Raw genomic sequence first — 26128 nt, 5'->3', positions numbered from 1 at the left:
TCCTTATTGAGGTTAAAGGGACAAACCATCCCGATGTGTAGAAAGAATAGTAAATATGGCAGGCGACCAGCTTGGCTTAACAGTGAAATCCTTGCTGATCTTTAATACAAAAAAGAAGCTTACAATAAGTGGAAGATTGGACAAATGACCAGGGATGAGTATAAAAATATTGCTCGGGCTTGTGTAGTGAAATCAGGAAGGCCAAATCACACCTGGAGTTGCAGCTAGCAAGAGATGTTAAGAGTAACAAGAAGGGTTTCTTCAGGTATGTTAGCAACAAGAGGAAAGTCAAGGAAAGTGTGGGCCCTTTACTGAATGAGGAAGGCAATCTAGTGACAGAGGATGTGGAAAAAGCTAATGTACTCAATACTTTTTTTGCCTCTGTCTGCACGAACAAGGTCAGCTCCCAGACTACTGCACTGTGCAGCACAGCATGGGGAGAAGGTGACCAGCCCTCTGTGGAGAAAGAAGTGGTTCGGGACTATTTAGAAAAACTGGACGAGCACAAGTCCATGGGGCTGGATGCGTTGCATCCGAGAGTACTAAAGGAGTTGGCGGATGTGATTGCAGAGCCATTGGCCATTATCTTTGAAAACTCATGGCGATTGGGGGAGGTCCCAGATGACTGGAAAAAGGCTAATGTAGAGCCCATCTTTAAAAAAGGGAAGAAGGAGGATCCTGGGAACTACAGGCTAGTCAGCCTCACCTCAGTCCCTGGAAAAATAATGTAGCAGGTCCTCAAGGAATCAATTCTGAAGCACTTAGAGGAGAGGAAAGTGATCAGCAACAGTCAGCATGGATTCACCAAGGGCAAGTCATGCCTGACTAACCTAACTGCCTTGTATGATGAGATAATTGGCTCTGTGGATGAGGGGAAAGCGGTGGATCTGTTGTTCCTTGACTTTAGCAAAGCTTTTGACACGGTCTCCCACAGTATTCTTGCCAGCAAGTTAAAGTATGGGCTGGATGAATGGACTATAAGGTGGATAGAAAGCCGGCTAGATTGTCGGGCTCAACGGGTAGTGATCAATGGCTCCATGTCCAGTTGGCAGCCGGTATCAAGTGGAGTGCCCCAAGGGTCGGTCCTGGGGCCGGTTTTGTTCAATATCTTCATAAATGATCTGGAGGATGGGGTGGATTGCACACTCAGCAAGTTTGCAGATGACACTAAACTGGGAGGAGAGGTAGATACGCTGGAGGGTAGGGATAGGATACAGAGGGACCTAGACAAATTGGAAGATTGGGCCAAAAGAAATCTGATGAGTTTCAACAAGGACAAGTGCAGAGTCCTGCACTTAGGACGGAAGAATCCAATGCACCGCTACAGACTAGGGACCGAATGGCTCAGCAGCAGTTCTGCAGAAAAGGACCTAGGGGTTACAGTGGGTGAGAAGTTGAATATGAGTCAACATTGTGCCCTTGTTGCCAAGGCCAATGGCATTTTGGGATGTATAAGTAGGGGCATTGCCAGCAGATCGTTCCCCTCTATTCGACATTGGTGAAGCCTCATCTGGAGTACTGTGTCCAGTTTTGGGCCCCACACCACAGGAAGGATGTGGAAAAATTGGAAAGAGTCCAGCGGAGGGCAACAAAAGTGATTAGGGGACTGGAACACATGACTTATGAGGAGAGGCTGAGGGAATTGGGATTGTTTAGTCTGCAGAAGAGAAGAATGAGAGGGGATTTGATAGCTGCTTTCAACTACCTGAAAGAGGGCTCCAAAGAGGATGGATCTAGACTGTTCTCAGTGGTAGCAGATGACAGGACAAGGAGTAATGGTCTCAAGTTGCAGTGGGGGAAGTTTTGTTTGGATATTAGGAAAAACTTTTTCACTAGGAGGGTGATGAAACACTGGAATGTGTTACCTAGGGAGGTGATGTAATCTCCTTCCTAATAAGTTTTTAAGGTCAGGCTTGACAAAGCCCTGGCTGGGATGATTTAGCTGGGGATTGGTCCTGCTTTGAGCAGGGGCTTGGACTAGATGACCTCCTGAGGTCCCTTCCAACCCTGATATTCTATGATTCTATGATCCTTTAAAGCAGTGACTCTGACAAAGAATTGGGTGTCTGGAGGGATAATCAACTGAATAGGGGCTCTTAGTGCGACTCTGTGGCCAAAAGGCCTAATGCGATCCTGGGATGCATAAATAAGGATGTAACTGGTTCCCCTTTGGGTGCTACCTGGAACTGTGGTACCACTGAGCCCTCTGCCCCACGAGCCTGGTCTTTCTCTCACAGTGTGCTGCTGTGACAAGCTGCAGACCCGCTCCTGGTCCTACACTTCTTCCAGCATTCACAGGTAGGGACACACCAGCTGCAATTATATGCAGTCTCTCTGACTAGCCACTGCATGTGAACCAGCAATAGAGGCTACAGGCAAAATAAACCCCAGCTTTCCAGGCCAGGACCCCAGAGCTGTACCATCCTGCCTTGGTCAAAACCCCGACCAGTATTAATTTATTATCCAGTTTGCCTGCCCCTCAGTATGGTGAGGAAATGCAACAGCCCTTACTAAATTAAGCTGAGGTTTTTCCCCAGACACTTCACTTAAAGGTATTCTGGGTTTAAATTAAAACATAAAACAAGTTTATTAACCTACAAAAAGATAGATTTTAAGTGATAATAAACAGATAAAAGCAGATAATCTAGCAAATAAACAAAAACTAGGATTAACCTACTAGAAAGGTAGGATTTGAATTAACAATCTCTCACTCTGACTGATGATACAAGTAGACTTGCAGACTCTTAAGGGACAAGCTACACTTGCTTTGCAGATTGGAATCCCCAGGTTTTTCATACACAGACTAAGAATATAAGAATGACCGTACTGGGTCAGCCAAAGGTCCATCCAGCCCAGTATCCTGTCTACCGACAGTCGCCAATGCCAGGTGCCCCAGAGGGAGTGAACTTAATAGGTAATGACCAAGTGATCTCTCTCCTGTCATCCGTCTCCACCATCTGACAAACAGAGGCTAGGGACACCATTCCTTGCCCAATCCTGGCTAATACCATTAATGGACTGAACCTCCATGAATTTATCCAGTTCTCTTTTAAACCTTGTTATAGTCCTAGCCTTCACAACCTCCTCAGGCAAGGAGTTTGACAGGTTGACTGTGTGCTGAGTAAAGAAGAACTTTTTTATTTGTTTTAAACCTGCTACCCATTAATTTCATTTGGTGGCCCCTAGTTCTTATATTATGGGAACAAGTAAATAACTTTTCCTTATTCACTTTCTCCACACCACTCACGATTTTATATACCTCTAGCATCTCCCCCCTTAGTCTCCTCTTTTCCAAGCTGAAAAGCCTCTTTAATCTCTCCTCATATGGGAGAGCGGTTCCAAACCGCTAATCATTTTAGTTGCCCTTTTCCTAAACTTTTCTAATGCCAGTATATCTTTTTTGAGATAAGGGGACCACATTTGTATGCAGTATTCAAGATGTGGGTGTACCATGGATTTATATAAGGGCAATAAGGTATTCTCTGTCTTATTCTCTATCCCTTTATTAATGATTTCTAACATCCCGTTTTCTTTTTTGACAGCTGCTGCGCACTGCGTGAACGTCTTCAGAGAACTATCCACGATGACTTCAAGATCTTTCTCCTGATTAGTTGTAGCTAAATTAGCCCCCATCATATTGTATATATAGTTGGGGTTATTTTTTCCAATGTGCATTACTTTACATTTATCCACATTAAATTTCATTTGTCCATTTGTTGCCCAATCACTTAGTTTTGTGAGATCTTTTTGAAGTTCTTCACAGTCCGCTTTGGTCTTAACTATCTTGAGCAGTTTAGTATCATCTGCAAAATTTGCCACCTCACTGTTTACCCCTTTCTCCAGATCATTTATGAATAAGTTGAATAGGATTGGTCCTAGGGCTGACCCTTGGGGAACACCACTAGTTACCCCTCTCCATTCTGAACATTTACCATTTATTCCTACCCTTTGTTCCCTGTCTTTTAACCACTTCTCAATCCATGAAAGGATCTTCCCTCTTATCCCGTGACAACTTAATTTACGTAAGAGCCTTTGGTGAGGGACCTTGTCAGAGGCTTTCTGGAAATCTAAGTATACTATGTCCACTGATTATGTAAGAGAAATGGCAGCTGCCCATTTAAGAATAGGGTGGGGTCCAGTGGGTGAGCCAGGGCTAGAGGGTGATCAGACATGTGTTGCTGCTCCTGGGCACTGAGCAGGGCTCTCTTTCTGAGAAGCTTCTAAAGCAAAAGTTTTGAATTCCCAGAATAAACCATGTGGGGTGCTGTTGTTTGGGGGCTCCCTTCTGAGGGGGACAGATGCAGCATCTGCCGACCTGACATGATGGACAGAACTACATCAAAGAGTTTTAGAACAACTGAGTCATGCTCTGTCTAATCCTTCAATCATGGCTTACCCAGATTTCCAGAAACCATTCACCTTGCATAGTGATGCCTCAAATGAGGGCCTTGTGGACGGTCCTGTAGCAGCATCAAGAGGGAAAACTCCAGGTGATTGCCTCTGGATCCAGAACTCTAGCACCTACGGAGAAGAACTACCACTTCCATTCTGGGACACCAGAGTTTCTAGTTCTGAAGTGGGCTATAACAGAAAGGTTGAGCAATGACGTCTTCTATGCACCTTCATGCACAGTCTGCAGAGATAACTCACTAATGTAGCTGGGCATATAGGCTAAATTAAATGCTTATAGTCCATAGATGGGTTTCAGAGCTTTCAGATTTCAAATTCACCATAAAATACCATCCTGGAAAAATGAACATTGATGCCAAGTATTTGTACAAGGAATCTTTACATATCGTGTGGGAGAATACATACAAGAATATGATCCTGAGAGCATTTGTTCAAGCTGGGAAAACCCAAAATGAGGGTCATGTGAAGTAGATTACAGCAATTCTATACTTTACAAGAAAATCAATACAACATATTGAACCCATAGTGGAAAAAAATATGTCCTGACGAGCTGAAATCAGCTCAAGCAAGTGATTCTACAATTCAAAGAATTATAGAGCTAAAGAAAAGCAACTACAAACTGGTCTGAAGGAAAGAAAAAGGGATTCAATGAAGTTGAACACTCTCTATATGAGTGGACCAGGCTTCATATTGACTCCAATGGTATTCTGAAATGCAGGACAACCTGCAGGACCCAACCTGTGCTGCCAAAACAATATAGTGAGCTACGCTATAAACAATTGCATGAAGAAATGGCTCACTTGGGAACAGAACGAGTAGAGAACCTAGCAAGGGACAGGTTCTTTTGGCCTAGGATGAGACCGGAGTTAGAATATTATATCACAAGAGTTTGTACACGTGTGAAGCAAAAAATTGCTTAATGTAACTAGCAAGCACCTATGCAAAGTGTCGTCTCTGCAGACACTCTTTGAAAGGATTTGCGTTCCCTTCATTTGGGGAGAAGTAAAGGAGGGTCTGAATGAGTCCTGATGACTGGGGATCATTTCACACAATTTGCCGAAGTTTACATTACAACAGATAAGTCTGGTAAAACTGAGGCTGAGAAATCGTCCATGGCTTTGCAATGAAATTTGGATTTCCTTCAGAGATATACCATGGCCAAGGACAGGAATTTGAGAACAGTTGTTTTAAAAAAAACACAGGTATACACAGGTAGCCAAATCTGAAAACAACCCCTTACCTTCCTCAAGCAGTGAACTCCCAGGGGGCACCCTCTTCAAAGCCATCAGGGGAAGGAGACCAAAGCCCTGAGGTAAGTGGGAAAGCGGGATACCGGGAGGAAGCACAGGCAGAAATGTCTGTGAGGGGAGGGCTCCTGCCTCATACTGGGAATGAGGGGCGATCAACAGGTTATCTCAAGTGCTTATATACGAATGCACAAAGCCTTGGAAACAAGCAGGGAGAACTGGAGGTCCTGGTGATGTCAAGGAACTATGATGTGATTGGAATCACAGAGACTTGGTGGGATAACTCACATGACTGGAGTACTGTCATGGATGGTTATAAACTGTTCAGGAAGGACAGGCAGGGCAGAAAAGGTGGGGGAGTAGCACTGTATGTAAGGGAGCAGTATGACTGCTCAGAGCTCCGGTACGAAACTGTAGAAAAACCTGAGTGTCTCTGGATTAAGTTTAGAAGTGTGTGCAACAAGAGTGATGTAGTGGTGGGAGTCTGCTATAGACCACCGGACCAGGGGGATGAGGTAGATGAGGCTTTCTTCCAGCAGGTCACGGAAGCTACTAGATCGCATGCCCTGATTCTCATGGGTGACTTTAATTTTCCTGATATCTGCGGGGAGAGCAATACTGCGGTGCATAGACAATCCAGGAAGTTTTTGGAAAGCATAGGGGACAATTTCCTGGCGCAAGTGCTAGAGGAGCCAACTAGGGGGGGGCGCTTTTCTTGACCTGCTGCTCACAAACCGGGTAGAATTAGTGGGGGAAGCAAAAGTGGATGGGAATCTGGGAGGCAGTGACCATGAGTTGGTTGAGTTCAGGATCCTGACGCAGGGAAGAAAGGTAAGCAGCAGGATACGGACCCTGGACTTCAGGAAAGCAGACTTCGACTCCCTCAGGGAACGGATGGCCAGGATCCCCTGGGGGACTAACTTGAAGGGGAAAGGAGTCCAGGAGAGCTGGCTGTATTTCAAGGAATCCCTGTTGAGGTTACAGGGACAAACCATCCCGATGAGTCAAAAGAATAGTAAATATGGCAGGCGACCCGCTTGGCTTAATGGTGAAATCCTAGCGGATCTTAAACATAAAAAAGAAGCTTACAAGAAGTGGAAGGTTGGACATATGACCAGGGAAGAGTATAAAAATATTGCTCGGGCATGTAGGAATGAAATCAGGAGGGCCAAATCGCACCTGGAGCTGCAGCTAGCGAGAGATGTCAAGAGTAACAAGAAGGGTTTCTTCAGGTATGTTGGCAAGAAGAAGAAAGCCAAGGAAAGTGTGGGCCCCTTACTGAATGAGGGAGGCAACCTAGTGACAGAGGATGTGGAAAAAGCTAATGTACTCAATGCTTTTTTTGCCTCTGTTTTCACTGACAAGGTCAGCTCCCAGACTGCTGCGCTGGGCATCAGAAAATGGGGAAGAGATGGCCAGCCCTCTGTGGAGATAGAGGTGGTTAGGGACTATTTAGAAAAGCTGGACGTGCACAAGTCCATGGGGCCGGACGAGTTGCATCCGAGAGTGCTGAAGGAATTGGCGGCTGTGATTGCAGAGCCATTGGCCATTATCTTTGAAAACTCGTGGTGAACCGGGGTAGTCCCGGATGACTGGAAAAAGGCTAATGTAGTGTCAATCTTTAAAAAAGGGAAGAAGGAGGATCCTGGGAACTACAGGCCAGTCAGCCTCACCTCAGTCCCTGGAAAAATCATGGAGCAGGTCCTCAAAGAATCAATCCTGATGCACTTGCATGAGAGCAAAGTGATCAGGAACAGCCAGCATGGATTCACCAAGGGAAGGTCATGCCTGACTAATCTAATCGCCTTTTATGATGAGATTACTGGTTCTGTGGATGAAGGGAAAGCAGTGGATGTATTGTTTCTTGACTTTAGCAAAGCTTTTGACACGGTCTCCCACAGTATTCTTGTCAGCAAGTTAAGGAAGTATGGGCTGGATGAATGCACTATAAGGTGGGTAGAAAGCTGGCTAGATTGTCGGGCTCAACGGGTAGTGATCAATGGCTCCATGTCTAGTTGGCAGCCGGTATCAAGTGGAGTGCCCCAAGGGTCGGTCCTGGGGCCGGTTTTGTTCAATATCTTCATAAATGATCTGGAGGATGGTGTGGATTGCACTCTCAGCAAATTTGCGGATGATACTAAACTGGGAGGAGTGGTAGATACGCTGGAGGGGAGGGATAGGATACAGAAGGACCTAGACAAATTGGAGGATTGGGCCAAAAGAAATCTGATGAGGTTCAATAAGGATAAGTGCAGGGTCCTGCACTTAGGACGGAAGAACCCAATGCACCGCTACAGACTAGGGACTGAATGGCTAGGCAGCAGTTCTGCGGAAAAGGACCTAGGGGTGACAGTGGACGAGAAGCTGGATATGAGTCAGCAGTGTGCCCTTGTTGCCAAGAAGGCCAATGGCATTTTGGGATGTATAAGTAGGGGCATAACGAGCAGATCGAGGGACGTGATCGTTCCCCTCTATTCGACATTGGTGAGGCCTCATCTGGAGTACTGTGTCCAGTTTTGGGCCCCACACTACAAGAAGGATGTGGATAAATTGGAGAGAGTCCAGCAAAGGGCAACAAAAATGATTAGGGGTCTAGAACACATGACTTATGAGGAGAGGCTGAGGGAGCTGGGATTGTTTAGCCTGCAGAAGAGAAGAATGAGGGGGGATTTGATAGCTGCTTTCAACTACCTGAAAGAGGGTTCCAAAGAGGATGGCTCTAGACTGTTCTCAATGGTATCAGATGACAGAATGAGGAGTAATGGTCTCAAGTTGCAGTGGGGGAGGTTTAGATTGGATATTAGGAAAAACTTTTTCACTAAGAGGGTGGTGAAACACTGGAATGCGTTACCTAGGGAGGTGGTAGAATCTCCTTCCTTAGAGGTTTTTAAGGTCAGGCTTGACAAAGTCCTGGCTGGGATGATTTAACTGGGAATTGGTCCTGCTTCGAGCAGGGGGTTGGACTAGATGACCTTCAGGGGTCCCTTCCAACCCTGATATTCTATGAAGAAGATTCTGTGATTCTAATTAGTCTGGGATCCCCTTGTAAATGGCTGGACTCAGAGTCATGGCTTCCATGCCCCAGAGAGACTAGCCCGGAGTGGCTGTAAGGGCAGCATGATTAACTCATGGGTTCAAGAGAAAATCACTGCAGCAGCCTTTACATCCTCGAGGCTCATTCCACTGAGTGACCGGTTAGACAGCCTTGTATCCCATCGCTTTGCCAGCCACAAAGCACATTGACATCTATAATTGCTTAATATCTCACTGTCCAAGCAAAGGACCAGCTCATCATAGGAGTGGAGGTGTGGAAGGTGTAAGCCTATCTCAGAATGGCAGCAGCTCCCTCTTAGCATGGAGTGCTTGGTACGCTGTTCTTCTAAATACCATCCTACAGGAGATTAAAGCTCTGCAGAAAGCAACACCTGTCTGCAAATCCAGGCCAGGGAGCAAATGGAATAGTCCTTGCAACTTTAAGAGAAACTTTCAAGACAACTTTCGGTAGGTATCAGAGGAGTTTATTTTGTTCATTCTTTGAAAAAATTAAAGCACCTTCTTCATATGTTGTTCTCCCATGGCTGGCTTGATCCTCCTTCCTAGAACTTTTAAATCTGCCAGTAGCTAGATTTTTTTATCCTGCAGAAAGATTCCAAAAGTCGGCAGGATGAGTTCAAATATTATTGTTCAGTGATTAGAAATCCTTTTATATTCAACATGTCACACCTTCTGGGGCAATTTTTATGCCCATTTCGGAGGCAGCAAGATAGAGTTGAAAGAGAGGGACCTAGATAGAATCTGAATTAAGACCTTTGGATCTCTGGTTTCTAGTGCTTTCTGCCTTTTCCCTTCTGTGAGGACTGACATCTCTCATTTAGGAAAGGGTTTTTTTCTTTTTCTAGCTGAATGCCAGTAAAAATCAGAGGGCTTCAGGATAATGTTTATTATGTCATTACAGGCGCTCAGAGCAGTGACCTTTGTGTATTCTTTCCAAGCAAAACTAATAGCGCTTAGTTTGAAGACTAGAAACCATGTGAATTAAGATAATTTAAAGATAGAATGTGAAAATAATGGGCAGCAACATTGAAAATGATTCTAGATCAGATTACAGAGTAACAGCCGTGTTAGTCTGTATTTGCAAAAAGAAAAGGAGGACTTGTGGCACCTTAGAGACTAACCGATTTATTTGAGCATAAGCTTTCGTGAGCTACAGCTCACTTGATCAGATTAGAGTCATTAAGGCAGAATAGAAGCAGGACCTCTTAATTATATTGGTCTTTTTGTTATTGTATGGAGCTAGTAGTGAGATAGCTGGGGAAAGCTGGCAAGGAGCTTGTGCCAGAGAGAAAAAGCAGCTGTTTGTAGTGATGTACTTTCTTTCTTGCCTGGTTTGCAATGTGTTTTGGCTATAACCATATTGATTATGTTTCTTTATTCAGTGGATACACGTGGTCCGATTTTCCACCCCCAGATAGGTGTGCATATGCATGCACGCTTGACAGGATGTGCCTCCACTTTTAACACTGCCTTAAACCCATCAGGCTTGCGAGACTTAAAAGTTGGGCCTATAGTTTGTAAAGAAGAATATGGCCCAGCACAACCATGATTAAGCCGATGTCAAGGATTGAGCAATGTTGTTGTTCTTTGTGACTTGGTAACTTCGCTGTAGTTTTATAGACAAGTGTTTTAGAACCATTAAGGGCAAGGTCTGGAGCTACCGCAATAGCAAACTAAAGCGGTTTGCTGGGGATTCAGTATAATCTAGAGTGCCCACCATCTTCGCTATCTCAGGCCCGCCGTACGGTTACATCTACTGGTAGCCGATGGAGACAAGAAATAGCCCTATGACCACCTGAAATTGTTTTCTAGCACACAGTGATCAGACTGCCTGCCCGCAATTTTGGAAGATCCGCCGCCCCTTTCCTGACTTTCCCCCCACCATTTAACACTTGCTACACATACAGTGTTTAATCATAGCAAATAAAGTTATTTTTTAAGTTTAACACAATCAAATGTTATTTTAATAGAAAATTAGACCTATTTGAAGCACGCCCTTCTGCTTTTAAATTTTTTTTCAGCAAAAGCGGAGGACTACATTATTTAATTTTAAACCTAAAGGGCTGCCAAATTTTACTGAACACACAAAGATTTCAATTTGTAAAATCAACACCTGTTTCATGAATGTTAATGGTAAAGAAATAGCAATATCACCATTGACAATAGAATTAACACTTTTTTTAAACTGTTTAAATGGACTTAATTGTTTTGTAGTGAAATAAAGAGGCCCCCTTTTAACAACAACTGCTTTAAACTGTTATAAAATGTGAAGAAGTCCTGTGTATAGTATAAAAATCCTCAACTAAGGAGGGATAAATGTTTTTTTAATAAAAATTAGCATGCAGTGAGGCCTATTTGAAGCACATGTGAATTGCCCAGAATGCAAAAAGATAACCAAACAAAACTACTTTACCTGTAAATTGTAAAGAAAGCTTTAAAAGTCTAGGGTGCAGTTAAAACCCCATCACATGATAGATTTTACAATAAAAAAATTAAAAAGTCAAAAGTCACAGCCATAGAGAACAGGACATGGGTATAACAGAGATGTTGTGGTTTTAGGGGGAATATTGATAACTTATTTAGTTAAATAGTTTTGTAGGCAGCCATTCTATTTGTTGTTATGCTTTAGCATCGGCAAGCATTTGCCATTCAGAATCACTTTCCCACTTTATGATGTATTATCTCCCCCATCCAACAGACTATCAGAAATAATAATAACAAACCTATATTTGAAGATACTTTGTAGCAGGGCCTGCAAAGCAACAATTACAATTTTGCTTTTCATTATCTTGTCTAACCCCCTAGAGATTTGTGTTTTGTTTTTATAAATTACTTTTGTGCAAACTGTAACCCCAGATGCTGTACACATTAAAAAATATGAATCAGTAGATGAGAGACCTGAGACATTGTTGAAATCAGAGGGGTCATGATTAAGTCCTAATGCAGAGGGCCTGGGGAATGAAAAGGTACTGCTGAAGTGGAAGATAGTATGATTTAAGAGGGGTTCTGGCGCTACTTTGCAATGGTCTAGAGGGCCCAAGATCCTATATCCCTCATGCACAAGCACCCGGGGGAGCCCTTGTTAGAGGAACAGGCCACCCATATATTTCTTGTTGTTGACAAATTGTAACCTAACTACAAGTATACTATGGGGCTACCGACTTCCCTTTTGATATCCCCCTATTGAGCTCCATAAAAACACACTTTGCACAGTTATTTTCAACTGATTCTTTTAATTTAAAACCCGCATCTTTATTTTATTTTACAGCACCCTGATTGTTCCCAAAACATGCTCTAACTTGGAGTGTTTTTTCTTAGCTGGATTTTGTAATTTGCTGAAAAAAAGAAGATGTTCAACATTCTGCATTAAACATTTATCTATCGGTTGAATTATTTCATCTAAAATGCTATTTGGGTCTTCAGCCTTCATCACTTTGTCCACCAGCTCTGCCCCTGGACCTAAATGTTCCTGGGTTAAACAGAGGCACTGCAGCGCGTATCCCAATGAAATGACGATATTTAACAAACTTTCCATACACAAGCTACCACTAATTTTTTTAATTTTACAGTTCACATCATCTTCAGTCCAGTTCATGCAGTCATGACACGTCTGACCTGGGGCATCTATCATGCACTCAGGGCAATCTTCAAGTTGTTTCTCTTTCAGGCAGTGCTTAATGATTCTGTGCATAGCAACTTGTACAATTGCACACATAATGGTTTTACAGTTATGAACTTGTACAGGGTCAATACCAAATTTCTCCCTTAACTTTAGATAGTATAGGCTTATAGAATAAGCATCCATGTCTCTTTCAGTATCCTCTTAAGCATCTAGTTTTGGGCCTGGGCAAAAACAGATTGGGCCCAATCCATTTGCCCCTTCGGAGCTGCCGGTGTCCAGAATCTCCAAGTCGTCTGAAGAATCATTGCTCAGCTGCTGAAAACGTTACACTAAGAAATTCTTCCATACAGTGTTCCTGTGCTTTGTCTCCGTACCTCCCTTTGTTGAATCATTTAGATTCTACCGGCCGGGGTCCAGAGTCTCAAACAAATCTTGGCTCAATGGTCCAGCCTGGTGTTTCTCCTCTGTGTCATTTTTGCGGTCACAGTCATAGTCCGCTATCCCTGTTTCCCCCCTACCGTGATCCATCTCAAACACCGTTTGTGTCAATGGTGTGTTTGTTTCTTCAGGTCCCACAACATTGTCCATATAATGCCTTTTCATGAGAGGCTTCACTGTTGATGTTGGCCAAGGCTTTCTAGGTGCTGCCATCTTTAATCAACAGCCCCATTTAAATGGCCCATCCTCTTTTATATGACAAAAAGAAAAGGAGTACTTGTGGCACCTTAGAGACTAACCAATTTATTTGAGCATAAGCTTTCGTGAGCTACAGCTCACTTCATCGGATGCATACTGTGGAAAGTGTAGAACATTGTAAGGAGAGTGATCACTTTAGATAAGCTATTACCAGCAGGAGAGTGGGGTGGGAGGAGGTATTTTTTCATGCTTTGTGTGTATATAAAAAGATCTTCTACACTTTCCACAGTATGCATCTGATGAAGTGAGCTGTAGCTCACGAAAACTTATGCTCAGATAAATTGGTTAGTCTTTAAGGTGCCACAAGTACTCCTTTTCTTTTTGCGAATACAGACTAACACGGCTGCTACTCTGAAACCTTTTATATGACAGCCGCATGATACTCTAGGCAACAGTTTAGGGCTAACATTTCAGAATATTGTTCAATCCTTAGCATTGGCTTAATCATGGTTGCTCTGGACCGTATTCTTCTTCTTTACAGACTATGGGCCTGATTTGTAAGTCTCACAAGCCTGATGCATTCAAGGCAATGTTAAAAATGAAAGCGCATGCTGTCAAGCAGATTTGGGGGCAGAAAATAAGACCCTGCGTATCCACTGAATAAAGAAACATAATCAATATTGTGATAGCCAAAACACATTGCAAACCAGGCAAGAAAGTAAGTAACTCAGGTCACGCTTGTGCATATGAAAGACAAGTTCAATTGGTTTGCTGCTTTTTGTCTCCTTTTAGAAGAGTATCCTCTTTTTTTTTTTTTTTAATTGCTGTTCAGTGCTTCTGCAAGTAGTGATCTTGTGATGTTAGTTACATACTAATAACTTTTAGGTAAACTGAGTAAACCTTTTCATTTACTGACATTTCTGTTATGGAGGAATATAAATTCTATATATTACTATAAAAATTACTTTAAACTGATTCAAAACTCACAGTAACATAATTATGCAGTTTAGAGTGAATAGGTTTCAGAAAGCAAGCTTAATAAATCCTTTTGGGATTCAAGGGAGTGTGGGGGGGGGAATTTCAGAAGCTAAGAATAAGGTTACAAAAGGGATTCACAATTGACATGCCTGTAAATGGGTCGATCCTGCCTTAAAAACATTATTTTTAAAAGGATAGGCTAGTGCAGCTTACACATATTTATGTCACAGAGCTTTTACGAACATTAAAAAAAGCCTTTCTCTTTCTTAGCATAAAATTGTAAAACAGTTTTATATTAAGTCCGTTTAAACAGTTAAAAAACATTGTAAATGGTAATATTGTTATTTTTTATCATTGACATTTTTGTAGTTAGAAGGCTTTGAAATCTACACCCCAGTTCCCTTTAATTAAATTCATGACCATGGCTTTTGTTTAATGGTAACTAAACAGATTTTTAAAAACAAACATGCTGGTTCAAACAGGCCTCATTCACAAATTACCACTGTTGATTTTTTACTAAGGGCATGTGGTTTTAACCCTAGGATGCTTTTCCCCCCTTATTTCACATTGTTAATAAGTTAGAAAAGATGTCTCTCTAGGCAGCACTTTAAAAAGCACACTGCTGTAGGTTTTAAAACCTACACATTTGTTTCTTTTAATTAAAGTAATATGTACAGCAACTATACTAGTCTTCCGTATTTTACCCAGCATCCATGCATGGGTCCCTGGCTAGTCTAATTAGTCTTATCTGTTTTTAAAATGTAGAAGGAGCTCCAGCTCCAGCCTGTGATGTATCATTTTAATAACATTTTGAAACCCCAAACCAATACAGGAGTTAGCACATGGGCTGCAAACGTTTGCTCTAACTTTTGATAATGCAACAACAAATTCCTACTAAAATCCCTAAGTAAATAAAAACTTAATATAACTTTCACTTCTATTTGTTAAAAAGTTAGAAATTGGGGGAGGGGGAGCAGTCTTCTTATCTGTAACAAAAACTGATTTTGGTAACTCTGCTTTTGCTGCAACTTCAAATTGTCCTTACTAAAAAGAGACCAATGTTAGCAAAAACATAGGGGAAAACCTTTTTTTAAATCACTTTTATAAACCAAGCTTAGAGTTAGTGTTAGGAAAGATGTTTATCTTGCTGCTTTATGCTTATACGACATTCCTAAAGCAAGTTTGTTTGTCCTTGGTTTATATTTGAAAAAACATTTAAAAGAAAACTGTGTGTGTGTGGTGGGAAAAAACAGACTCCTTATCTCTGTTAACTTTTTCACAGAAGCTGGTTTTTGTGTGTGTTTTTTATAAATTTAAAGTTGTGTTAGCATGCCCTGCAGTTCATTAAAGTAATATGTAAAGCAACTATACAAATCTTTTGTATTTTACATAGCATTATTTCTAATAAAAATATTTTGTTATATTGTAAATAACATTCAGCCTTTACAAAGCTAAAGAAAACAAAATTCTTATCTCTAGTAAAAAGGGTTAAGTCAGCCTGTGTGCGCTTTGTATAAAATCTAAAGGCTTTAGGCAAAACTAATGCCTTTAAAAAGTGAGAAAAGTGGAAAAAACAAACTACTTCTCTCTCATCTACTGGTTTACAAAATAAGGGAAATATTTATCTTACTCCTTTTAATTTGTATTTCAAATAACATTCACCCTTTACAAATCTAAAGAAAACAAAATTCTTATCTCTGGTAAAAAGGGTTAATTCTTTTAAGATAACCTATCCTTTGTATACATTCTTTACAAAAGTTTTCCGTTAGGAAAATATTTTAAAACCAAGCCTAGGGTTTTCATATTGTGTTCTGGTCATCTAACAGTCTTCTTATCTCTTACAAAAGTTGTTTTTGGTAACTATGCTTTTGCTGCAGCTTCAAATTGTCCTCACTAAAAAATAATCAAGGGTCTGTGGTTTTAACCTGCGGGTGTTTCTGCATTCTAATTTTTTTATTGAAACACATGTAAAAGTGCTAAATGAAGGAAAGGTGGTGGGGAAATGTTTCTTCACATAGGCTTGTTTTTTTAGTGTTTATTCCTTTACAAAACTTAAATTTAAAGTCAATTTTCAGAAATACTTTAAGTAAATAAAAAAAGCCTGTGGAAATATCCTTCATGCAGGGCTTGGGGAGGAAAGGGTAAGGAAGGGAGGAAGGAGGAGGCAGTGGGCTGTAGAACAGCTTCTGATTGGTCCGCCAGGGTTTGCTCCCAAGGCTCGCAGCCCCCTGGATAGTTATTTTCCTGGGAACAGCCAGCAGGTAAGCTTGCTGCTTGGCTCTTGTTGCTGCTGCTTTCTACACTTTACCTCTCTCACTAGCCATGTATTCTGCTCACTAACAAAAAATGGTCTTTCTTACTCTTGCTGCTCTTTTCTATACTTTACCTCTTTCACATAGCCCGGTGTCACTGAACACAGGCTCTCTAGCTAATTTTTAAAATCCACTTTTTTTTTGCCATGTGCTTTTTCTCAACCTAACATTCTTTTTTTACATTTATATTTTCCTCTTTTATTTCAAAATAACTCCTTTCAAATGCTCCTCTCTTAACCTGATAAACTATGTTTATATTTTTCTCTTTTATTTTGAAATAACTCCTGTTTTTCTTAAAGCCCTTTTTGCTCCTCTCTTAACCTTCCTTTATATTTTCCTCTTTTATTTAATAAACCTTTTGCTTTTTAAAATTTATTTTAAAAACATTTCTATTCTTTAATAACCTTGTTACTCTTTTCTTTCAAACTTTTTCTCTTAAACCCTCTCTCCTTAATAAACCTAACCAAAAATCTCTCTTCTTTGATAGCCAACCTCTCTCCTTACTAAACCTAACTAAATAATATTTTTTTTAAAAAAACTCCTTTTCTTTAAGCCTCTTTCCATTCTTTCAAACTCACCCTTACTTTTTTCTAAACAAATCAGCCAAACGTGTCAACACGCAAGCACACAATATGCCCCCATCCAAAAATAAAATAATAGTTTTTTCAAAATGGCCGATGGCACTGAGCCTGTACACAGCCGGAAATAGGAACGGAGGTGGAACAGAAACCCTAAATGGGGCTGGAAACCAGTCAAAGAATACATGGTGATGAGTACTATTGAACCATATACTACTGGCTGCCAGGCTGTGTGAACATGGCTAATGGGATTAACCTACTGGCTACCCATTTGGAATTTGTAGCTGTTGTTCTGTTGTCCTTAGGTCATCTTCACTGGCAAGGGGAGAACAGCTGCTGTGCCTCACCGAGGCAAAGCCAGAGGATTCAATGTGTGTGAGCAAAGGCTGGGAAGAGTGAAGCCCACGCTGTGAAACCTGGATTAGCTGGATGACCTGGGGAAATTGGATGCAATCAGATAATCAAGAGAATTGTCAGTAGAATTGTTAGTTGCTGGAGGACATGATGGTGTGACAGGGTGTTTCAAACAAATGCAGTTTTATAATCACGGTCATAGCAGTAAAAACTAGGTTTATTATAAAAGGGAGGTGTGATTGTGAAAATTGTATGTAATAAAAGCATTCCTAGTCTAACCCCCTTGTTCCCAAAGTATCACTTAGCCATCTGAAGAGCTGGTCAAATAAAAAAACAACAATGTGTTCCCAAACAAACTTATTCAATGAAAAACTGAAATTTTGTAACTAACAGTATTGATGATAGCTTGTTATTCTAGCCCTGGAGACACTGAGGATGCCACGCAAGGCAGCTTCCATGCTGTGCTGCAAGTCAGCTCCCTTCTGGGCAGGCTGCTGGCTAGAGAACACATTGGATCACAGGGCTAGTCCAAAGGGCCTCTGCAGGCACCAGAAAGTGGTGGTGTCATTAGGCCACTGTGGTGTGCAGCCCCTGCTGGTTCTAGCCTTGCCAGAACACGGGGCATTGAGCTTTACAGGCATCCGTAGGAAAGCACTGGCTGGTGCCAGACTGACTCCTGCCCATCCAAGCCATTGGGCAGGTGCAGTTCTGAGGGGAAATTCCATGTTTGGGAGGTGGCAGAGGAAGCTTTGGCACTTTGATTTATAAAAAATGGGGCTGTTGGGAGCTGCGCAGGGGTGAGATGCACACTAAATGTATGAAGAACATGTCTTCATTGTAATGAATCGCCTCCATGTGTGTCTGAGAGACAGCTGGCCAGAGAGTCTCTGTCTCTCGCAGGAAGCTGTCTTTGGCACTGTGGGGAGTGAATATGTCCTCTAGCACTTGGATGCTCCACTTCATTAGTCTCATCTATGGAGAGGATTTGTCATTCTCAGCATCTCCTGTCTGTAAGAACCCCTTTGGGAATTTCCCTGCAGGATGACTGCTCCAGCGGCCTTTTATGCTACCCTAGGGTCAAACTGCCAGCGGGGCTTCACTGGCTCTTACATTCCACACGCTTTTGTTCTGTCTGGCCATTTAAGCGTAAGCTCATCTTTCCATTCGCTGATGGGTGATTAATGGGGATAGTGGCATCTTCCAGGCAGGTTTCAGAGTAGCAGCCATGTAAGTCTGTATCCGCAAAAAGAAAAGGAGTATTTGTGGCACCTTAGACACTAACAAATTTATTTGAGCATAAGCTTTCGTGAGCTACAGCTGACTTCATCGGATGCATTCAGTGGAAAATGCAGTGGGGAGATTTATATACACAGAGAACATGAAACAATGGGTGTTACCATACACACTGTAACAAGAGTGATCAGGTAAGGTGAGCTATTACCAGGAGGAAGCGGGGGCGAGGGGGAACCTTTTTGTAGTGATAATCAAGGTGGGCCATTTCCAGCAGTTGACAAGAACATCTGAGGAACTGGGGGGCGGGGGGGGGGGGAGGGGGGAGGAAATAAACATGGATGAATAGGTCGGAATATGAACAAGAGGCTGCTAGGCAGCTCTCCAACACAACTTTCTACAAGCCATTACCCTCTGATCCCACTGAGTGTTACCAAAAGAAACTACAGCATTTGCTCAAGAAACTCCCTGAAAAAACACAAGAACAAATCCACACAGACACACCCCTGGAACCCTGACCTAGCCACTATGGATGTAGAAGCCCTCTACACCAACATTCCACACAAAGATGGACTACAAGCCGTCAGGAACACTATCCCCGATACTCCCCGGCAAAATTTTGTGACTTTGTCCTCACCCATAACTATTTCACATTTGGGGACAATGTATACCTTCAAATTAGCGGCACTGCTATGGGTACCCGCATGGCCCCACAGTATGCCAACATTTTTATGGCTGACTTAGAACAGCGCTTCCTCAGCTCTCGTCCCCTAATGCCCCTACTCTACTTGCGCTACATTGATGACATCTTCATCATCTGGCCCCATGGAAAAGAAGCCCTTGAGGAATTCCACCATGATTTCAACAATTTCCATCCCACCATCAACCTCAGCCTGGTCCAGTCCACACAAGAGATCCACTTCCTGGACACTACGGTGCTAATAAGCGATGGTCACATAAACACCACCCTATACCGGAAACCTACCGACAGCTATTCCTACCTACATGCCTCGAGCTTTCATACAGACCACACCACAGAATCCATTGTCTACAGCCAAGCTGTACGATACAACCGCATTTGCTCCAACCCCTCAGACAAACACCTACAAGATCGCTATCAAGCATTCTTACAACTACAATACCCACCTGCTGAAGTGAAGAAACAGATTGACAGAGCCAGAAGAGCACCCAGAAGTTACCTACTACAGGACAGGCCCAACAAAGAAAATAACAGAACGCCACTAGCCATCACCTTCAGCCCCCAACTAAAACCTCTCCAGCGCATCGTCAAGGATCTACAACCTATCCTGAAGGACGACCCATCACGCTCACAGACCTTGGGAGACAGGCCAGTCCTTGCTTACAGACAGCCCCCCAACCTGAAGCAAATACTCACCAGCAACCACACATACAACCACTAACCCAGGAACCTATCCTTGTAACAAAGCCTGTTGCCAACTGTGTCCACATATCTATTCAGGGGACACTATCATAGGGCCTAATCACATCAGCCACACTATCAGAGGCTCGTTCACCTGCACATCTACCAATGTGATATATGCCATCATGTGCCACCAATGCCCCTCTGCCATGTACATTGGCCAAACTGGACAGTCTCTACATAAAAGAATAAATGGACACAAATCAGACGTCAAGAATTATAACATTCAAAAACCAGTCGGAGAACACTTCAATCTCTCTGGTCACTCGATTACAGACCTAAAAGTGGCAATTCTTCAACAAAAAAACTTCAAAAACAGACTCCAACGACAGACTGCTGAATTGGAGTTAATTTGCAAACTGGATACAATTAACTTAGGATTGAATAAAGACTGGTAGTGGATGGGTCATTACACAAAGTAAAACTATTTCCCCATGTTTATTTCCTTCCCCCCCATCCCCCCAGCTGTTCCTCAGACGTTCTTGTCAACTGCTGGAAATGGCTCATCTTGATTATCACTACAAAAGGATTTCCCCCCCCCCAGCTCTCCTGCTGGTAATAGCTCACCTTACCTGATCACTCTCGTTACAATGTGTATGGTAACACCCATTGTTTCATGTTCTCTGTGTATATAAATCTCCCCACTGCATTTTCCACTGAATGTATCCAATGAAGTGAGCTGTTGCTCACAAAAGCTTATGCTCAAATAAATTTTTTAGTCTCTAAGGTGCCACAAGTCCTCCTTATCTTCCAGTCAGTCAGCTATAAGTTCCATCTCCCAGCTACACTGTGGATTAGTAGAAAACCAGAGGCAATGATTGTAGTGAGAACTACAAAAGAAAGAAATGCACAAGCAATGATCACTACAGCCCAGTGATGCAGGAGAGTGTTTGTGAATACATTACCCAGACACTCATACATATTATGGACCAGATTGGCACGCCTGATGGGAGGAGGGAGAGTGAATAGATGGCTTTTCACTGCCCTTCCAATCAAAGAGACAGTGGGCCACCATCTTGGATCATCCTCAGGGCTGCTGTCACCTGTGCCAGCTGGAATACCCCCGAGGACATTCTGCAGTATGGGATCCCTGGAGTGCAGTATGCTTCAGCCACACATGCTCCCATGCCTGACATGCCCAATGCTCTGGCAGTCATGCATAGCTGTAAGCTGAAATTCATTTATTTTAAGGCCAGAGGGGACCATCATGATCACCTATCTTGGCCTTGTGCATAACACAGGCTACAGAATGTCACCCAGTAATTTCTGCATCATGCCCACAACTTCTGGTTGAGCTATAGCGTATCTTTTAGAGAGACATTCAGTCTTGATTTAAAGACTTCAAGTGACTGAGAATCCACCATGTCACTAGGTAATTGTTCCAGTAGTTGATTATTCATTGCTTAAAAGAATTGTGCCTTATTTCTTCTAGTCTGAATTTGCCTAGCCTCATCTTCCAGCCATAGGATTTCATTCTACCTTTTTCTGCTAGACCAAAGATTGATCTGCTGTGCGAAATCTCTTCCCCATGCAGGTACTTGTAGACTGTGATCAAATCTCCTCTTAAGTTTCTCTTGAATAAACTAAACAGATTGCATTTCTTTAAGTCTCAAAAATCATTCTTGTAGCTCTTTTCTGTGACCTTTCCAGTTTTTCAACATTGTTTGTGAAGTGTAGCCCCCAGCACTGGACACAGTATACAGTAATCATATCAATAAGCTTGGGGATTGGTCCTGCTTTGAGCAGGAGGTTGGACTAGGTGACCTCCTGAGGTCCCTTCCAACCCTGATATTCTATGATTCTATGATAAGGCCATGTACAAAGGTAATAACATTCTCCTCCCACTTGATATTCCCCTGCTCATACATCCAAGGATTGTGTTCATGCTCCTAGCTACTGTATTGTTCCAAGAGCTTATGTTCAGAGGGTTATCTACCATGACCCCTAAATCTTTATCCAGGGTCACTGCATTCCACTGAAATGGTACTGAAACTGAACAAACTTGGGCCCCAGACCTGCAAACACTTGCATATGTGCTTCACTTTACTGCATATTCCTGTTGTACTCAGTTTGCTACTTCAGTGTGTAAAAGTGAGCAGGTATATATGAGTTTGTGGAATCCAGGCTTCTCTGGGATTCTGCAGTAGTCAGGAGTACATAGGGATTCTCCGTGAACATTTGGAATGGAGCAAATCCAAGGAAACTAGCATTTGGTAAAGCATAACTGCATTCCTCTCTAAATGTCAGGCATCTACACTGCAATTGGAGAGAATGTAAACTCTCCTGTACCATATTCTGCAGGCATCAGTGGATGGATATGCACTAGCTATGCCTATTTCAGATCCCCACACTCAACGTACTTCCAGTCTAATGATGCTGTAATGATGCTTATTTAGCGCTCAGACTGTTACACAATGCAAAGACATTTTGCATCTCAAAAAAGTGTTTTAGATGCCAAGGTATAGCTGGTGTCACATTGTCAGATCACCTTTCTGTGGTATGTGTGTTGATTTAGTTGGGGATTGGTCCTGCTTTGAGCAGGAGGTTGGACTAGATGACTTCCAGAGGTCCCTTCCTGATATTTTATGATACTACGATTGTATGATATTCCTGGCAGGTTTCATCTTCCAGAACATTGCCATATTATATGTTATACATATACTAATGGGGCAGAAATGGGCTTTTCAAACCCAAATAAACAAGGATCATTAGAGTTTCACTGTCTAAAAGCAGTGTATATAGTGAAGCTAATATGAAGTGGGGACAGTAGAAAGGAAAAGAGTAAAATGGAAAGGTCAATGGAGAAACAATTTCTTTAAGAAATGCAAAGGACCTAAGAATTAAAGAACTGTTAGTTCTACATTATGCTGTAAATATTTCCTTCTTTATCTTCATTAATGATCTGGAAATATCTTCATTAATGATCTGGAGGATGGTGTGTATTGCACCCTCAGCAAGTTTGCAGATGACACTAAACTGGGAGGAGAGGTAGATACGCTGGAGGGTAGGGATAGGATACAGAGGGACCTAGACAAATTGGAAGATTGGGCCAAAAGAAATCTGATGAGTTTCAACAAGGACAAGTGCAGAGTCCTGCACTTAGGACGGAAGAATCCAATGCACCGCTACAGACTAGGGACCGAATGGCTCAGCAGCAGTTCTGCAGAAAAGGACCTAGGGGTTACAGTGGGTGAGAAGTTGAATATGAGTCAACATTGTGCCCTTGTTGCCAAGGCCAATGGCATTTTGGGATGTATAAGTAGGGGCATTGCCAGCAGATCGAGGGATGTGATCGTTCCTCTCTATTCAACATTGGTGAGGTCTCATCTGGAGTACTGTGCGCTAAATAAGTTTTGGGCCCCACACTACAAGAAGGATGTGGAAAAATTGGAAAATGTCCAGCAGAAGGCAACAAAAATGATTAGGGGACTGGAACACATGACTTATGAGGAGAGGCTGAGGGAACTGGGAATGTTTAGTCTGCGGAAGAGAAGAGTGAGGGGGGATTTGATAGCTGCTTTCAACTACCTGAAAGGGGGTTCCAAAGAGGATGGATCTAGACTGTTCTCAGTGGTAGCAGATGACAGAACAAGGAGTAATGGTCTAAGTTGCAGTGGGGGAGGTTTAGGTTGGATATTAGGAAAAACTTTTTCACTAGGAAGGTGGTGAAACACTGGAATGAGTTACCTAGGGAGGTGGTGGAATCTCCTTCCTTAGAGGTTTTTAAGGTCAGCCTTGACAAAACCCTGGCTGGGATGATTTAGTTGGGGATTGGTCCTGCTTTAAGCAGGGGATTGGACTAGATGACCTCCTGAGGACCCTGCCAACCCTGATATTCTATGATTCTTCCTGTTAGATGGTGACACACCATAAGGCCTGCTGGGCACATTGGCTGGATCCATGCAAGGACATAGAATCATAGAATATCATGGTTGGAAGGGACCTCAGGTTCAGCAGTCTGGATCACTGGATGGGGCTGGCCTCCATGTCCCATATTTAATTCATTTCCCAATTCTCTCCTTTAGAAACATTGCACATAGGGTTCTCTCTACAATACTGAATAATAGAAGGGGAGCTAGTGGTGACCTCTGTTTGGATTGCCTAACACTTTCTAGTATAAAAGATACTTGTGACTTTTTTGAGAAAGCCTAATGCCTCGGTTACTTGCAGCAGGCCCAAGATACTTGGCAGGGAGAAAACCCTCAGGCTAGGGAAGTGCCTTTTCTTTGTCCCATAAAATTCCGTTTAAGCTCAGCTGAGTTATGAACTATTAAACATCACCCTTGTGCTCACATGTTGTTATATGCTCTTTAGTTACATGATCACATACTGTTTTTTTCATGGCACTCTGTCTTATTTAGCGCACAGGTTGGATGCACAAGGGAGGAGAATTAAAGTTGCATGAGTAACTGTAAATGTGGCATTTCTAAACTTTCAGACATTTGACTTTGCAACCTAAAACATTTTCTTTTAACAGTTTTTTTGTATATAATCTCTGCTGTCAGAAACAATAGGTACCTGGGGATCTGTCCTCAAAATGATAGCATTATGTGCAGGTGGATGGGATGGGGAGGGTGTGTTTTATTCATTTCTATTCTTTAGAGCCTTATTATTTTAATACCTGCAGTTCAGATATCATTTGCTTTCGTGTATGGAATTCACAATGAAGGCAATGAAAGTGGCACATGTGCACAGTCAGGTTGGTTAGGCCCAGGTCAAATACGAAAAATACTCAAAAAGACTCACTGGTTAGGCAAAAAAGGGAGGCAGACCCTAATGTGCTATAAATCAACATAACTCCATTGAAGTAAATCATGTTCTTAATTAGTCATTTGTATAATCCTTCCTTTGCTTGTGGAAATCCATAATGTGTAAGGGAAAAAAACTGCCTGGTCGCAGGGCTTCAGTTTGACTGACGTTTGCTGGAGGTCTCATGCTGACAGTACTGAAAAATTCTTGAAATTTCTAAATATCATAGATGACAATTTCTTAGTTGAAAATTTGTTGCAGCCCACACGGGGAATTCTGTATTAGAGCTTGTCCCCTAACAGGTAAAGATGAACTGATCACAGAACTAAAAATTAATGGTAGCTTAGGTTCAAGTTATCATGACTTGATCATATTTATAATGTGCAAGCAGACTATAGCCCAGACCACTGATATACATACCTGGTGCTTCAACAGGGCCAATTTCACAAAGCTGAAAACAGTTATGAGCGAAATCGGCTGAGAGGGAGAATGTAATCAGAAAAATGTGAATATTTGTAAGTATTATGTAAATGTGAATTAATTATTAAGTATTATGTAAAATGTGAATATTTGTAAGTATTATGTAATACTTATTATGTAATAAGAATATGTAAGTATTCTTGTAAGCAAGTTAAGGAAGTATGGGCTGGATGAATGCACTATAGGGTGGGTAGAAAGCTGGCTAGATTGTCGGGCTCAACGGGTAGTGATCAATGGCTCCATGTCTAGTTGGCAGCCGGTGTCAAGTGGAGTGCCCCAGGGGTCTGTCCTGGGGCCGGTTTTGTTCAATATCTTCATAAATGATCTGGAGGATGGTGTGGATTGCACTCTCAGCAAATTTGCGGACGATACTAAACTGGGAGGAGTGGTAGATACGCTGGAGGGGAGGGATAGGATACAGAAGGACCTAGACAAATTGGAGGATTGGGCCAAAAGAAATCTGATGAGGTTCAATAAGGATAAGTGCAGGGTCCTGCACTTAGGACGGAAGAATCCAATGCACCGCTACAGACTAGGGACCGAATGGCTAGGCAGCAGTTCTGCGGAAAAGGACCTAGGGGTGACAGTGGACGAGAAGCTGGATATGAGTCAGCAGTGTGCCCTTGTTGCCAAGAAGGCCAATGGCATTTTGGGATGTATAAGTAGGGGCATAGCGAGCAGATCGAGGGACGTGATCGTCCCCCTCTATTCGACATTGGTGAGGCCTCATCTGGAGTACTGTGTCCAGTTTTGGGCCCCACACTACAAGAAGGATGTGGATAAATTGGAGAGAGTCCAGCGAAGGGCAACAAAAATGATTAGGGGTCTAGAACACATGACTTATGAGGAGAGGCTGAGGGAGCTGGGATTGTTTAGCCTGCAGAAGAGAAGAATGAGGGGGGATTTGATAGCTGCTTTCAACTACCTGAAAGGGGGTTCCAAAGAGGATGGCTCTAGACTGTTCTCAATGGTAGCAGATGACAGAACGAGGAGTAATGGCCTCAAGTTGCAGTGGGGGAGGTTTAGATTGGATATTA

Source organism: Eretmochelys imbricata, chromosome 6 (genome assembly GCF_965152235.1).
Source record: "Eretmochelys imbricata isolate rEreImb1 chromosome 6, rEreImb1.hap1, whole genome shotgun sequence".
NCBI classification, from domain to species: domain Eukaryota; kingdom Metazoa; phylum Chordata; order Testudines; family Cheloniidae; genus Eretmochelys; species Eretmochelys imbricata.
Note: the sequence above shows the minus strand (reverse complement) of the source record.